Below are 17,050 nucleotides of genomic sequence, written 5' to 3' on the forward strand. Positions count from 1 at the left end.
AGATTATCACATATATAAATCTGGAACTAATTTGAAAATTTTAAATTTTGACATACTCAAACTTTAAATATTCAAATGAAAATTCTAAAAACTAATAAATATGACAGGATTAATTAGATGGCAGGATCATTCCACTTCTTGTCGATGAGTTTGAGTAGTAATAAAATCGAAACAGGCTTTTTTCAAATATATCCTTGAATTTCTCATCATATCGGATTATTGTGATCTGATGAACAATGGGAAGGAAATTGTCTTTGTTGAAACAAAGAATGAAAATATCGCTTGTTGGATTAATTATAGAATTCTCAATAAAAAAAAACTACAAACAATATTGGAGCATAATTCCGAAAAAAAATATATGAATGAACCTGAGTCAGCTACAATTTATTTGTCCATTACATTCTCTTTCTTCAGATGGGCTTATCAAACAATGGACAATTACCACTAATCAAATTGATAGCAGTAACGTACGAATGTCTCGTGCTGAAACCAGATAAAAGACTTCCACTGAGCCTAAAAGCACATGATTTAATTGCGTATTCCATACATCACGACATTAGCTGCTGCATACCTCAAACAGTATATCGTTATCTTGAAAGCTCTAAACAGTGTCACAAACACGTTGGTCATTATCATCACGGTCAAATGTTCCGTTAATAATGGAAGAAAGTGAAGGCATATAATTAGATCATCATCAGAGTAAGCACGGGGAAGGGAGCTTATCATTCAACTTGAACCAATTAATCGGTTGAGAATGATCTGAATGCACAGATTGATTTCAAGAAACGAGGTCGACTTCATATTGAATTTATGGAATTTAAAATCCCGCCTATGCTCCCATTGAAATTCATACACCTAAAAATAGCAAAAATCCAAGTGAATTGAATTGCTATCTGATCTAAATAAAGCTAGCAATAGTATTTTGGCCAACATGCTTTACAATTGTGTATCATGTCTCAATTTCATATGGTTCCGGTTACATCCACATCATGTGGGTACCAACGTCATAGACCACATAAGCGAAATACCCGGGAAGATCCATAACGCACGTCACGTGAAAAATGTTAATTTTCAACCTCCCTGAACCCTTCATCATGCTTTTTATTCTCTGAAATTTCTGTAAGGATCGTCACGCTTCTCAAAACCCACCTTCCCCCTAAAAGTATAGCGTACTTTGTGGATGGCCCCCAAAATCAGATCACTAAATTCTATACCCGTTCACTAGACTGATCCAGAAATTGGAAATTTAAAATTTTCCATCAGCGCCAGCACTAAAACAAAACTTTCTGCAAAGGCACGATTTGTACAAAAGTCATTATATTCGAAAAAGCTGTCTTTGTATTAATTTTTTTCAATAAATTAAAACTAAGAAATCAGGGTAGTAGCAATTAATGTATAAAACTTTTCCTAAATAACGCAAAATTTATATAGACAATGAAATTCCCTAAAAAATAATGCTCGAAAAATACAAAATATCCTCAAATAAATCAAAATTAACAATAAATGATTGAAAGACTTTCCATGAAATAAATATATTTAATAATGTATATATATATATATATATATATATATATATAATAAATAATTATCAACATTTGGAATTTTGGTGTGGGTTTGAGAAAATCTCCTATATTTTTTTAAACTTTTGCATTATTTAAAAAAAAAAAATTTTGTCGATTGCTACTACCCTGATTATCGTAAATTTTTACTTTTATTATTTATGGAAATGTACAAGAGTAAATTAATTGGAATCAGCCTAAAGCGCACACCTGCCCACATTATAACATAGTTTGCTTTTTGCTGCTTCATGCAGATTGATTTTTTTATCACGCTCCCTATGCCACTTATATGAGCGAATCATATGGTGTCGTGCAAAAGCATAGATACCTCTTTCAAAATCATCGCATCCGGTGCACAGGGTCGGCTCATCGCTACTTTTAGAAATCAAATCTAAGCACAAAGGGTTCTTTCTAAAATTACGTAACGCTAAATTTGGTGATTTTGGACCCCCACCCTGACCTTCATAACACTTTTTGTATGGAAGGTTTAATTTTTTTGTATGGATCGTAACGCTCGGCCCTCCCTCCCCTTCAGCGTTACGTAATTTGTGAAAGGCCCCAAAGGATTGTTGCTTGAAATTTCCGTACTGTCAGTAAATATAGTCAACTGTAAATGCGGATACATGCAGCTTTTTATAGAGGTTTAACAGGGCCCATTGTCAAACCCCACCACATCCTAGGCAGGCGCCACAACTCGCAGATGGCATGGGGAGGGATCGTCAAGCCCTTGGACATAGTCCCTGCTGCCCCCGCATAGTGGCTGGAAATCGTACGTACTTTGGACTCCGCAAGACGCTCCGTTCGAATAGAGTTCGCCGCCGTACCAAACTGACTATCTACAAAACGCTTATAAGACCGGTAGTTCTCTACGGACACTAGACCTGGACGATGCTCGTGAAGGACCAACGCGCACTGGGAGTTTTCGAAAGGAAAGTGTTGCGTACCATCTATGGTGGGGTGCAGATGGCGGACGGTACGTGGAGGAGGCGAATGAACCACGAGTTGCATCAGCTGTTGGGAGAACCATCCATCGTTCACACCGCGAAAATCGGAAGACTGCGGTGGGCCGGGCACGTAGCCATAATGTCGGACAGTAATCCGGTGAAAATGGTTCTCGACAATGATCCGACGGGAACAAGAAGGCAAGGTGCACAGCGGGCAAGGTGGATCGATCAGGTGGAGGACGACTTGCGGACCCTCAGCAGACTGCGTGGTTGGCGAAGTGCAGCCATGGACCGTGCTGAATGGAGAAGTCTTTTATGTGCAGCACAGGCCACTCCGGCCTTAGTCTGATGATAAATAAATAATCGCACTAGGATTTCTTACCCCATTCCCGGCCTAACATGCGCACGACTGCATTATTCAATTGATATTTACGACAGGAAGCAACTTTCCTGAATTTTGTGGGCTGTGTAATACTGCACTTCTACTTAAAAAATAGCTTTTCTTGCGAAACATCGTTTGAAACAGCTTTCATTTGTTTACAATGTTGTGAAAACTCATATGTGAATATGTACGTTATGTGGAAGATATTGATTTGGATAATTTATTGGAGGTAACCACTTTCCCTTCGATGTGGGACTCGAACCCATTACCCTACAGTACGCTAGACTGGTGCTTTAACCAACTCAGCTACGAAGGACCTCCGTCGGCCTTCGCAACCTAGCGGCTACTGAACGAGCTCGAGATTCCCAAATTGGACGCATAGTTAAATCACTCGCAATCCATTTCCAATGCCGCTCCGCTCATCACGGTCAATTTTTGAATCAAGAGATACGTATTTCATTTTGATAAGAAAACACTGAATAAGTTTTCAAGTAGGGAATGAAGTACGTACTGTTGAAACGAAAATTGTGTTTTTATAATTCCATACAAAATTTTCAAAACGACTTATTTATTTTTTTGGAAAAGATGTTTAATTTTGATACACATAGTTAAGTTTGCCATTTTAGGGTGTTTTTTTTTAATATTGCGAAAAAAGATTCCGATGCCGATGGGACTTGAACCCACACACTTCCATTGAGTACACGGACGTATTACCAATTATACAACAGCAGCCCTTGCGAGAAGTTCTTCGATAACCAGCTAATAACGATGGGATATCAGTCAATTCCCCGTATCTATCGAATCTGCTTTGGCAACATTTCACACCCTGTTCTCTCTACCCAACTATTGTCGAATTCGTTTTTAAACCTGGGTCAGTGCCAACCCGAACCCTGAATAAAAAAACATTTTCAGTTCCATCTGTCATTGGATATGTTGGTGTGCGTAGCATCGTATTTGTCTTGATTCGAAACATATGATCCAGGACTTGCAGTGCACTGGCAGTGCGTTGGCGTTGACTAATTTCATGATAAATAAATATGTTTAAGTGCGTGCACTGATTTTTGCGGATAGTGGAATTTACTTTTGGGTGGATATAAACAGGGAAACTGCTCCTGGAACTCATCTCCTGGCTCCGATATTCATCCATCAAAACAAAGCAATGGAAAGGAATTTGGATTATTTATTATTTTTGTGATTTTTTTTTCAGTAGTGAGCACGCATGTTGACAAAAAGAGGCGACGAAATTGGTGCTACATTTCTTTGTTTCCCATTCAGATGAATATATGTTCAGTGAGATGGAGATCGTAACAGTTCCCCTATTTATTTATATTTAATAATCCCGTGCACATTTTTATACCAAGAATTCCGTATTTTCCGTATTTCCGTAAATTCATCTATTTCCGCAGAAGTTTTTTTTTTCGGAGAGCACTCAGAAGCATGTAATAAAAATTCTCCAGGGGAGCGTCCACAAATAACGTAACGCTTAGTGGGGGAGGGGTTTGAGCGAAGTGTGACGATCCATACAAAATTTTCAGATATTTCATACAAAAAGTGTGACAGGGGGGGGGGGGAGGTTGAAAATTCCCAATTTTTGCGTTACGTAATTAATGGATCTTCCCCAGGATTCGCTAATTTTTTTCCACGCTAGCTCTCCTGATAAAGGTAGCCTCACACCTCGGGAAACATTTCCGCCGGATTTTAGGCCCCGTGCATTTTCAATTTTCAAGAATCTCCCGGAGGAATTGCTCAAGGTACTTCCGGGGGAATTTATGTATGAAACTTGCGGAGCAATTCCTGAAGAATACTTCGAGTAAGTTCCTGTATTCTAGAAGGATTTCCTGAAGGAATTATATTATAGGAATTTCCAAATTAATTCCTGGAGCAACTTCCAGAGAAAATCCTGGAACATTATTAGAGATATTCCTAGAAGAATTTTCAAAAGAATTCATCTCGAAAGGTTCCCTTGGAAAAAATATGGAGAAATCCCTGAAAGATATCGCCAAAAAATCAAGAAAGAATTACTGAAAGAATATCTGAAGTAATTTCTGGCAGAATTCCCAAAGAAAATTCTGAAACGCACGAAAGAGTTTTTGGAAGAATTTCAAAAGAAATTCTGCATAAGAAATAATTCTATTCGGTATTCCTCAAATATATTTTTCGGACAATTCTTAGCGGATTTTGTGAACGGGTGTCAAGGGGAATTCCCAAACTATAGTATACATAATTCCATCCACCGACCTGGTGTCCTAACCATCTGTGAGGAAAACCTGAATGAACTTATGAATACATAACTTCCCTAACAATTATTTAACTAATCTAGACTTTAAATCTAATTGAGCAACTAACTAACTAATCTAGACTTAAATAATTTAACTGAATCTAGACGGATTAATTTCATTTTAAAGTACAATAACAAATATCACAAAATTTCCGTAAGAAAAGATTTTCAACGCGCATTTTATTTTAATAAACAGATAGTTTCGTTTCTCCCTTCTGCTTGTTTATTCCGCCCAGTCCCACCCACCCACGTGGTTTTGACAGTTGTAGTACAGTTGTATTGGTGAACCCGGTGCGAAACCGTGAAACGACACAGTGCGAACCCGACAGCTTTGGGGTTGGAACTAGTGCGAATCTAGTTCCAACCTGAGCGAATAAAAAAACACTTTGACAGCACTTAGGTTGGAACTGGTTCCAACCTAGGTTGGAACTTTTTAAAAACGAATTCGACATATGTGTATCAAAATTGAACAACAGTCGGTTGCGTTTGAATCACAAACGTGTGCTTCTATTTGTCGTATTGAGACTTTTGTAAACAAAAATTCAAACGTCGATTTGACGAATCTGTGAGCACTGCCACGCAAACCACCACCATCGCCTTCACCTATGTAATGATGGTGTTAGTTTGCGTGTGAGTGCTTTCTGATTCGTCAAATCGACGTTTGAATCTTTGTTTAGAAAAGCAGATAAGTCGTTTTAAAAATTTGGTTTTGAATTGTGTATTTTCAACTCACCAAAAAAAATTGATGGATTTCTGTTATTTAGGGTAAATCACTACTTGGGCCTATGGACCCGATTCCCGGCTCACTGCACAGAAAACTAAGGATTTATACTTTTTGGAAGCCGTAAGTTTATGGTTGATAATTTTAAAAAAGTCTCCCATTTATTTCGCACAATACTCAATATTTTTCAACCATTTATTTCACTCCTAATTGGCCCAATTATAGAAAATAGAAATGTAGATTCCGAACATTCGCTCTCCATTGCTATACCACTGAGCCGGAGTGAATCTTTCCACTTTTACAGAACGGTATTTTCATATAAACACCTACCTGAAAATCGTCACTGTTCTCGATACAATCATTGCTTGAAGCTGTTAATCACCACACAATAATTCTAAGCTCACGCACTTTAATCTTTTCTATTTGTTGGTTTCACTAGAACTAATATAAACATATTACAATACATTTTAAAATCTATCCTCAAACCGAACAAAAATTCACCTCGGCATAAGAACTTCTAGCCGCACCGTGCTGCCAAAAGGCCAGGAGTCTTTTTTAGTATGAAAAAAAACCTTCAACGTTCATAGGAAAACTATCTAATTAGTTGACCGTATCATGTTATTTGTAATTCTCTCGATTTCAAAAAGTGACAAAAATATAGTTTTTAAGCGTTTGGAAGTAATTTGGATGAGTGAATATATCTTTTCAACCAAATAAAAATTATTATAAATAATACCATCTGGCATCATGTCGACGTTGAACGTGCATATTTTTGTTTACGTCGCATTTTCTACCGTCCCGAGAGAGAATGAGAGTAAGATGTTGAGAGATTGAGCGAAATTTTGCTTAGGCCGGGAACTGGTTTGGAAGTGGGCCGGAAACAAAATCGCTATGACTGAAATGAGTGCTGGACCTCGTTAACTTAAATCAAATAAAAGCTTTTTCAAACGATGTTTACCAAGAAAAGCTATTTTTAAGCAGAAGTGAACCCCATTGCAGTATTGCACGGCCCACGAAATTTAGGAAAAGTTGCTTCCTGTCATAAATATCAATTAAATAATGCAGTCGTGTGCATGTTAGGCCGGGAATGGGGTAAGAAACCCTATTATTAAAGGGCTATTTTACTCCTGAAATTTGGACGTTTTCTACGTGGTCAAAAAAACTTAACAGTTTTAATCAGATCGGAAAACATCAATACAATTTTTGAGAACTGGCTTTAAAAATAATGCAAATTTACTTGATTGTAATTTAGTTTGCGCTATTGAGATATATATCAAATGAAAGCTCTTTAGCTGCTCTATTGCCCTACGGGCAGGGTTTGCAGAAATCGCTCTCAATAGATAACAAACAACGATCAAAGAGAGGCAAAAACTGTTCCGAATCATAACAGGGAACGTTCAAAAATTACGTCCATAGATTTTCGGAATTTTAACCCCCCCCCCCCCCCCCCCGGTCACAAACTGTAACAAATTATTATACCCCCCCCCCCTCCCCCTTTATGTACGTCCATATGGAGAAATGTTTATTTTTTAATTTCATTTTATTTCGCATCGTTAATGAACATAACAATTAAATTACGTGACGTATTGATTCCTTAGTTGTCATCAGCCCAAGGGACAGAGAAATGTTCCTCCATTGACATAATTGGCAATGCTTCATCCAAGTATTCAACATCTTCCATGAAATCGTTCTCATCAGTCAAATCTAGTTCATCTATATCGAGCCACTCTATTTCCATTTCCTGGTGTTCATCATGTTTGGGAGTTTTCCTTTCCTTTAGACGACGAATATTTCGATGGACAGCTTGATGCTTCTTCAGCAGAACAGCAGAAGCGCAATACAAATTGCAATCACTGCATATACGCGCTTCCAATTTACTCGCAATTGATGGACAGTGCTGATCATAAGCAACATCTTTGTTGAAGAAGGCCAAATTTTGGCTAAGTGTTGCAAACCTTGAAGTATTGACATCTGTTGAAATCTGCAAATCTGGCGCGTAGCACAATGGAATTGGTGGAGGCAGAAACCGGGTTTTGATGAAACGGATGTACGCACTTCGATATGCTGTACAGCATTCCAGATCTTCACATTTCACTATTGTAATTGTAATTGTAATTTATCAGCCTTCACCCTGGCAGACACTGTCCGCCCATCTACACTTAAGTTAGGTGAAGACCTACCAAGCCTTCACCGTTAGCATGCGCTAGACCGTATAGTACACCGGTTTCCAACCACAAGCAGGCGCTGGGCTTAACCAGTCCCACAAGTGTCGGATACATTAAAGAAAAGAGAGTTGACAGGAAAGGGAAATATTAGTGGAGAAGAGTTGCGTTTGCTGAAACGAGAGAAATAAATTATGATTAGTATGGTAATTGTGCACCACGGAGGGATGCTAGTCCTTGGATCCCTAGATGTTCGATTCCACGCCTTTCTTCCAACCGATATCTGTAACTCCGTCTATGTTTGGTGGCAGTATAATCTTTTTGTTCATATGGACGTTCATTTTCTTCAAATGCCGGTCGTCTGTAATAAAAATAATAAAAGGGCCTCCACCATTTGACCCTGGAATATTAGTAATTGTCCAAATAACGTTCTTGTTGATATTGAAGTCACTAAAGAAACATTCCAAACACTGGACAACTGCTCCAAAGATACGTTACATTTAAAGCAAAATAAAATCAAATCAGTTTCTCGAAAACTATCACCCAATTCCACGCATCATCTGTTTCTCTGTACCTAATATAAATATAAAATTACTCGTCACATAATTGACCCCCTTAACAAGTATAAACTTTTGTCATTCCTATTATTGTTATTGTTATTAGTTTTCACTCAGTCTTATTCTATAGGGTTAAGGCAGGTATTTTCGTCTTTTCGTCATAGTCTTGAAAACCAATATAAGCGACACCTTTTCCCAAACTTATCCGTACCAAATCGTAAGTTCTGGAGAAACGTCCTTCTATAGTGGAGTTCCAGCAAATGAACGTAGCTTTCATTGGTTTCTGCACCTACGACGATGGACGGGAATACTTGCCGTGTCTCTACCAGATGTTTGCCTAAACATCACCAAAGTCTGTCTATATTAAACACTTATGTTATATCCAAAGGATTCGACGTAATTTTATCAATTTTGACGAGAATTGAACATATTTGAAGCAGCACATTAGTTTCTGAAAGAATCAGCTGTCATGTGAATGGAACGTTTCGGTATTTCGTAAGGTATTTTAAAAGTACACTAGAACATTTACGTGCACATGCTTTAATAAATCATATTTACTTTAGTTCAGTGGCGTAGCCAGAAAATTGATCTGGGGGGGGTTTTCTGAACATTTTTTTTTCGGAAAAAAAAATTTCTTCTGAAAATGTTGTCTCTGGGGGAGGGTTTTATGTCCAAAACCACCCCGTGGCTACGCCACTGCTTTAGTTATCCAAACTCGATCCCAACTACCCCGAAACAGCTATTACTGTAGTAGTAACGCACCGAATCGGGAAATTCATGCAATGTAACGCAGAGTTTAAACCCTCTCTTGCGTTATGTAATATGCACTAAAACAAATCTCCTAAGAAATTGATGCGTGAAAAATAAAAGTTATCAGATTGCATAAGCATAAATTTCCTATGTGTCAACTGGTGGATACCTGATCTGAACACTCATTTGTGTCAAGTTCTATTTCAGACTAGCCCCCCACATTATATAATGAAAAGTGCTGACAACTCAAGATACTTAAGATCATGCGCAGAATGGAGGTAGGCATAACTTCAAGGGATCAATCACCACCCAGATCTTCACATTTCACTATTTGTAACAAATACTGAGAAGAACGAACGTGCTGGCTAATCCATTCCACGCTTGCACTAATCAAGGAGCTTTTCTGAATTTCGGAGTTATGATTGTCGAGAAACTTTGCTGTTACCGGGTAATCATCTATTACTACAGATGAAAAAATGTCCGCCAAACACTCTCCTGCGTGTTTGAAATTTTGTAACTCTAAATCGATATCAATGGTTTTCCCACTTGAATCAAGATGAGTTCCAAAGTGGTCATGAGGCAGCACGACACCAGATAACTGTCTCGAAAGTGGAGCCATTCGCCGTTCAACTGGATTGAAAGCACTTCTGCCTGGTGCATTAGTGCAAATAAAGAGACAGTCGAGTTTTCTGGTCAAAAATTATGGATGGCGATTTCAATGTTCTTCTGAAACCGCGGGTTCTCGTCCGGGCCTACATCAACGGATATAATGATGACTGGTTTAGAATCACCATTTGATGTTTTCAAAACGCACCAAAACTGTCCAACTCATACAAATGGTCGAAATCTCTAGCGTGGCTGTATGCGGTAGATTTACTGTGCTTTCCGGATCTGATAGCGACGTATGTAGGTCCTGAATATGTCACACCAGATCTATCACCGAATGCGTTGTCTTTGATAGCGATTCCGGCATAGACAGACGGAATCAACTTGTGCCTGTCTGCTACAGCCCAATCGTGATCAGGAAGTCGAACTCGATATTCCATGTGCATTAACAGAGGTGATTGACTCGTTGCGGCGGCAATACCTAGTGGAACTCGAGCTTTGTCATCGATACTCAGCTTGGCTACTTCCGCTGGACCTAGTAACGAAGCTAGCTCATCCAAGGCATTAATTGTTGCTGTGCAAAAATATCCATCTTCGTGCATGCGGTGCAGATCCTTTCCGGGCTTCATTAACTTCACCGGAACAGCTTTCACATGGCGCTTACCATCCGTGGTCCTACTGTTTGCGTGGAAGAAGGCGATAGTAAACTGATGTTCTACATACCTCAAATCCAGCATTACGCAATCCTTCAGTGAGTTCATCTAGAGTTTTCACGGTCCGCAGTGTCTCCGATCTATAAAAATGGAAGGTGATTTTTTTTTATTATTAGCATATTTTAGAAATTTACCTTCGGCGGTCATCTGCCGATGCTCCGTGTTGCGCAATGTCAAGTAGCGTTTTGATGAACTGTGGTTAATTCACCTCAATTGCCGGACGTCCAACATCCTTCTTGAATCTCAGTTTATTAGCTAATGACGGATCAGATTCACAAGCGTGATCCATAGCTCGTTTCCTTTGGATCCGGAAATCGCGTTGCCTTTGCTGGTCGGATTTCAATTTAATTAAACCCGCCTCAATTTTACACTTTTTGTTCTTCAAAAGTTTCAGTTCTTTTTCCTGGTCAACTGATATTATTGAATTCCGTTCGCGCAATAAAAGACAGCTGATTTCCGCATTCACTGCTTCCAATTCCTTTTTTAATTCGTCTTGCTTTGGGCAAGCGAACTTACCACCTTTAGTCTCCTTGGTAGCTTCCGTAGCACATTTCGAATCCGTCTGGTGTGATGAGCTTGGAGTCGCAGTAAGCTCAGAGTCATCTGATGATGCGATCGTAGAAGCACTGGAAAGTTGCGACTGAGTGTTCAATGAGGGTACGGACGGTACGGTTTTGAAGAAACTCATTAGTGTTCCACTGGGCGCTTTGGACATGTTTTGAAGCTCCTTAATTTTAAGTTGCGCCAATTTATCGCAATCAGATTTGTCCTTAATAGACCTCCAATAAGCATGACATGCATCCTGATTCGCCTGTCGACTTTTCAACGGATATGCTTCACAAAAACCATCGAAAAGTTTCTGAACTGTCTTACCACGATCCATCTAAAAGAACATTTATTTGGGAATAAATAATATATCAGAAGGTGTACAGATCTTACCTTAAATGTGGTCCACCAAAAAATGTTTTGATTAGATTACAGTATAAAAACGATATATCAACGGCGAAACGCGACAATTCTCAATGAAAAATTCGAGACTTGAATGAATCATTCAAATTCTAATGTCCGATAAACTCCCAGTGATAAAAATATGTAAATATGTATGCACGACAAGAAAAATTCAAACGAATTTGAATATCATCATACACTGAAGATATTTCCTGTTTGGTTAAAAAGGTGTCGCATAATTAATGGACGTAACATTAGTCTTGACCCCCTCCCCTCCCCCTATCACAAAGTGTCACAAAAATCGGACCCCCTCCCCCCCCTTAATCATGGACGTAATTTTTGAACGATCCCAAGCCATGATAACAAATGTATCAAACTTGTATACAATTGGGAAAAACAAAATCAGATAGGCAGCCCACACAGAAAAATGGTGATTCTCGCTTTGTTTTCGCTCATTTCGTATTGGTTACTGCACAGCTGTGTAGAACAAGTTGAAATGCATCATCAGAGCCAGTGCTCCCCGCAATCTAAAAGAAATTTATCATGGGGTATTTCATGGGTAGCTTTCTAAAAGAAATTTATCATGGGGTATAGCCTCCCGAATCAATTCTCTATCATGACAACTTGCGAAAAAAGTCTCGCGGGATGCTACATATCGTATATGTATACAGAGATGATAAGTGAGAGACTTGCTCTTTCTCTTTAGGATTCAATCCCTGCCTACTGGTTTACTTTTTTATCCTAGATCCGTTGGTATAAAATAATCCATTTAGAAAATTGACTATTTTTTCTCGTAAAATTACATTCGCCGAAAATAAAAGATTTTATAATCATGTAAACCACTTGGCATGAAGTGCTAATTAGGCAGAAAAAGCTTCCAAAATTTGAACAAAATCGGACAATCACCGCCAAAGTTATTGCATTTTTTTATATAGTTTATTTTTTATTTAGTCCATTTTTTTACATTAATTTTTAAAGAGTCGTAATACAGTGTCGACCCGATTTTATCACGTTTTCGACCCGATTTTATCACGTCGCGATTTTGTCACGTTTTCGACCCGATTTTGCAAGTCCAAAAAATTTTGAAAATTTTAGTCGTTCTTTTTATTTTTTGTAAAGAAAACCGCAAACAACAATGATTTTCATGAAATAACTTTTACCGCCTGTGGTTTATTATAAATCATTTCTGAATACCTGTCAAGGATTTTTTAAGCCTTTTCGACAAGAAATAACAGATACCATTTACGCATTTTACCTTTCCAAGGCATAAACTGATTCATATTTGTGAAATGAATTAAAAATCGTTTTTTTTTTCGATTTTGTCACATTTCCTATTTTATCACCCCATAATTCACCAAGGGGGTGATAAAATCGGGATGTTACTGTATTTGACTTCCCTTCCATAAAAACAATCTGAAAATCTGCAAAATATCTTATTTTACATATAATATATGTAAAATAAGATGTTTTACAGATTTTCAGATTTTTTTATGCTCATATTATGAACAAATCCTGAAAATTTCAGACAAATCGGAGAACATCTTTGCAACGTCCCACTAAGGAGTATTTCAGCCCAAATCCTGGCCAAAAGTCAAAAACAATAACTTGCCCTGGGATTTTTGGATCAATATTGATTACTTGTGAGTAATGCTGGCTGCCAAAACTTCACCATAATTTACATGCTAGTTTTATCGCAATTGTTTTTATGCAAAAATGTTCATGTTTTATCGTGTTTTTCTGGGTTTTTAATATTTTTAAGATGATAATCAATATGGGTACCAATAATGAGGGTATGTAAAATCGTTCCTAAGCATGATTCGATCTGAAATTGTTTTTAGGTGATCCATAATGATGACATTAATAGCCAAGCGAAAAAATATAAATAAATATGATTTTGAGCGACTAAGCTCATAAAATGGTTGGCTTTCAAAGAAGAGCTGGACTTTAATGAAAAGCATACGCATTTTTCGGATGTAAAAGATTGTTAAGAAAGAAAGCGGTTGAAGTGCATCGAATTTATCTGATCTGCTCCATTGATTGTAATATTAATATCAATACATTATTCAGGGGCTTTAACATTATTCGATGACAATTTTATATAGTCGAAGTGAACAAACGAAGCACATTTTCGGGAAGCACACAAATCGGAATTAGATTAAAGAATGAAAATTAACATAAAAATCATACTCATTGACAGAGTCAGAGTCAGAGACCACTCGTCGTAAGCACGCTGTAGTTCCCAAAGACAGCGTTCATACGCCAAGTGGTACTCTACCTAATAACAACAACTGACGCCGCCGGTGGTCATACTTCACTACTAGTTTAATACAAAGAGCACAAAAACAACAAAAAATACGCTTTGCTGTTAATTGAATGCATTTACAGCCGACAAAATGATTGGCATAGTTTCGGCCACGTTTTAACACTGCGTACTCCTATGTGCGTCCCATGGAAAGCGGATCGCGCTTCTCGCGAACTGGCTCACCAAGCATTACGGGTGTCAAAACTTAAAATATTGTAACCGAAGGAGAATTAGAGGCATTCAAAATTCAGAAGATGCCGCTCCGAAAAAACGTCAAATAAATGTCGAGTTTTCGCCTATTTAACATATTTAACATATTTAACAAGACAAGACAAGATTTAACATGTTTTTTTTTGTTAGCTTATGACTTATGACTATAAGGGCAGCAGGGACTATGTCCAAGGGCTTGACGATCCCTCCCCAGGCCAACTGCGAGTTCTGGTGCCTGCCTAGGATGTGGTGGGGTTCGACAGTGGGCTGTGTTGAACGTCTATAAAAAGTTGGATATATCCACAAACAGGCTCCGCCAAAGCGACCGTGTGCCGCTCAAATCGAGCGGCTACCTTCTACCAAAGCTGTGACACCACCAACGAGCTGGTAACCGGCTTCATAGTGCTGGGCAAAATGCGCCAACGCGTGATTGGATGGAAGCCAATCAACGCAAGAATGTGCAAGCTGAGGATAAAAGGCCGTTTCTTCAACTATAGCATCATCAACGTGCACTGCCCACACGAAGGGAGACCGACGACGAGAAAGAAGCATTCTATGCACAGCTGGAGCAGACATACAATGGATGCCCACTGCGTAGGGTGACCATATGATATCCTAAAGGAGGACATGTCCTCCTTTTTCATTAAAAATCAGATGTCCTCCTTTTGCATTAAAATGTCCTCCTTTTTGAATATAAAAAAAAACAGTTGAATTAATAACTTTTTCTGTAGAAATTCTAGTTAATTGAACAATACTGCAACAGAGATCCATTCGCAAATTAATCGTGTTGCACACATTTGCGTTTTTTTGCTTTCTAATGTGAAATAAGTTTTCGAATAAAATCAATGTTAATATCGAAAATTAAATACTTGAGTTACAGTAACACAAGTGTCGAAGATAGCAAAAGAATCGGAATTAGGAAAAATGGATTAGAAAAATGCAAATGCTTTTCAAAATTTTCTTCGATTAAAAACCCATCGAATTGCCTTTGGAACACATCGCACGGTTCGTTTCTTGAATATGTGAGGAAAAAAACAGCCTCTATGCCATGCCTAGAATGGAAAAAAAAATCTGAACAAATATTAACACAAATAGTTGAGTCTAAATCTGAACAGTGTTGAATTTCTTCAGTCGAAACTTGGTGATTATAGAATGAAGCCCGTGGTGAATTTCAAATAGTTCAAATAGTAATAGTTCTCGTACAGTGCCGAAACTCAAATTATGATTGTTCAGCATAACTAAGCAAACGATCTACCATTATTTCAGCTCTGCTCTTGAAAAAAAATTGAAAAAGCACGTGGTTTACAAAATAGCCGATTTCTGGCTTTATTGTATAAACACCTTAACTGTATCTCATTAACGTGCCTTAAACTTTGATTTTCAGTGACATTCAAGAAAAAAATTTCCACTGGTCCTTATAGAACCTAATTTTCTGTCTGATATCTATTGCCAAAAGTTCAGAATTATATGCGATGAGCTTCTTGTTTAAATTCTCTGAAGAATCAGGTTAAACGGGAAATTAAAGAATTCCAACCGTGTAAAAAAAATATTGGGGTCTCATTTCTCTATTTGTACGTAAATGACCTCCACTTTGTGCACTTATTGGCATTGATAAACGATCTCCTGTTTTTGTTTTTAAAATCAAAAATCGATCGATATTTGTTATGTCCTCCTTTTTAACCAAATGTCCTCCTTTTTCGCTACGACTTGGGTAGATTGTTCTCCTTTGAGAAAATGTCATATGGTCACCCTACCACTGCGAGACGTCAAAATCGTCATTGGCGACATGAACGCTCAGGTAGGAAGGGATGAAATGTATTAACCGGTCGTCGGACCGGATAGTCTGCACACCGTATCGTACGGAAACGGCCAACAATGCATAAGCTTTGCAGCCTTCCGCGGAATGGTAGTCCGAAGCACTTTCTTACTCCGGAAGAATATCCACAACCTATGGTGGGGTGCAGATGGTGGACGGTACGTGGAGGAAGCGAATGAACCACGAGTTCCATAAGCTGCTGGGATAACCATCCATCGTTTACACCGCAAAAATCGGACGACTGCGGTGGGCACGTAGCCAGAATGTCGGACAGTAATCCGGTGAAAATGGTTCTCGACAACAATCCGACGGGCACAAGAATGCGAAGTGCGCGGCGTGCAAGGTGGATCGATCAGTTGGAAGATGACTTGCGGACACTCTGTAGACTGCGTGGTTGGCAACCCCAAGTAACATTTCAAGTTTTATTCCGCTCTAGGAATGGTTTTCAAGATCGAATCACAAGAACTGACAATAAAACCCATTACTACAGGATTACCTTCTGATGACCACTATAAGAGTAAGATATGTCCAAATGGCCCTCTCTAGATTACCTCTATAAACCTCTTATAAGAGTATATAAAAATCTGTTTCAAGCCACCCGCAAAAAAGGGAATTTGGCTGCGGCAGCTGTCAAAAATGTTGCTTTGAAAAAAGAGAAACAAAATCTTGCAAACAAATAATAATAAACTAAAAGTGTTGATGAAAATCATGATGAGGATGACTACAAAGTAATACTTTTTCAAGTTTTTTTTTTGCAATGCACTTTCATGAAAATGAGGTGCGCGCTCGATTTCATCGTGAAAGCTAGTGCAAAAATGAGATTAAGCACTACGCGCCCGCAAAATAATATAGTTTTGGGCAATGAATTTAAAATTATTATAACATCAATAACGTAAATCTTCACTAAATTAATTGATATTACACCCAAATTTGTTTGTTTTTTATATCTTTTACCAAAAACGTGTCTTTTGCGGCGAAAACACCGTCTGATCATAAATTCCAGTGATAAATTTCATTGACTTGAAGAAGGTTCTCCATTTCCAATATGGCCATCATAGATTCCGATCAGAAAAATGTTGCTCTTATTGAACACCGTTATAAA

The 17,050-nt window shown here is 38.2% G+C and overlaps 1 protein-coding gene across 2 annotated transcripts in view; it reads right to left on the minus strand.

Annotated features, from left to right (window-relative positions):
- The window catches only part of LOC134212180 (MTOR-associated protein MEAK7), a 37,515-nt gene that overhangs the window by 14,436 nt on the left and 6,029 nt on the right, over positions 1 to 17,050 (minus strand). The window lies entirely within an intron of this gene.

Source organism: Armigeres subalbatus, chromosome 2, assembly GCF_024139115.2.
Source record: "Armigeres subalbatus isolate Guangzhou_Male chromosome 2, GZ_Asu_2, whole genome shotgun sequence".
NCBI lineage: Eukaryota > Metazoa > Arthropoda > Insecta > Diptera > Culicidae > Armigeres > Armigeres subalbatus.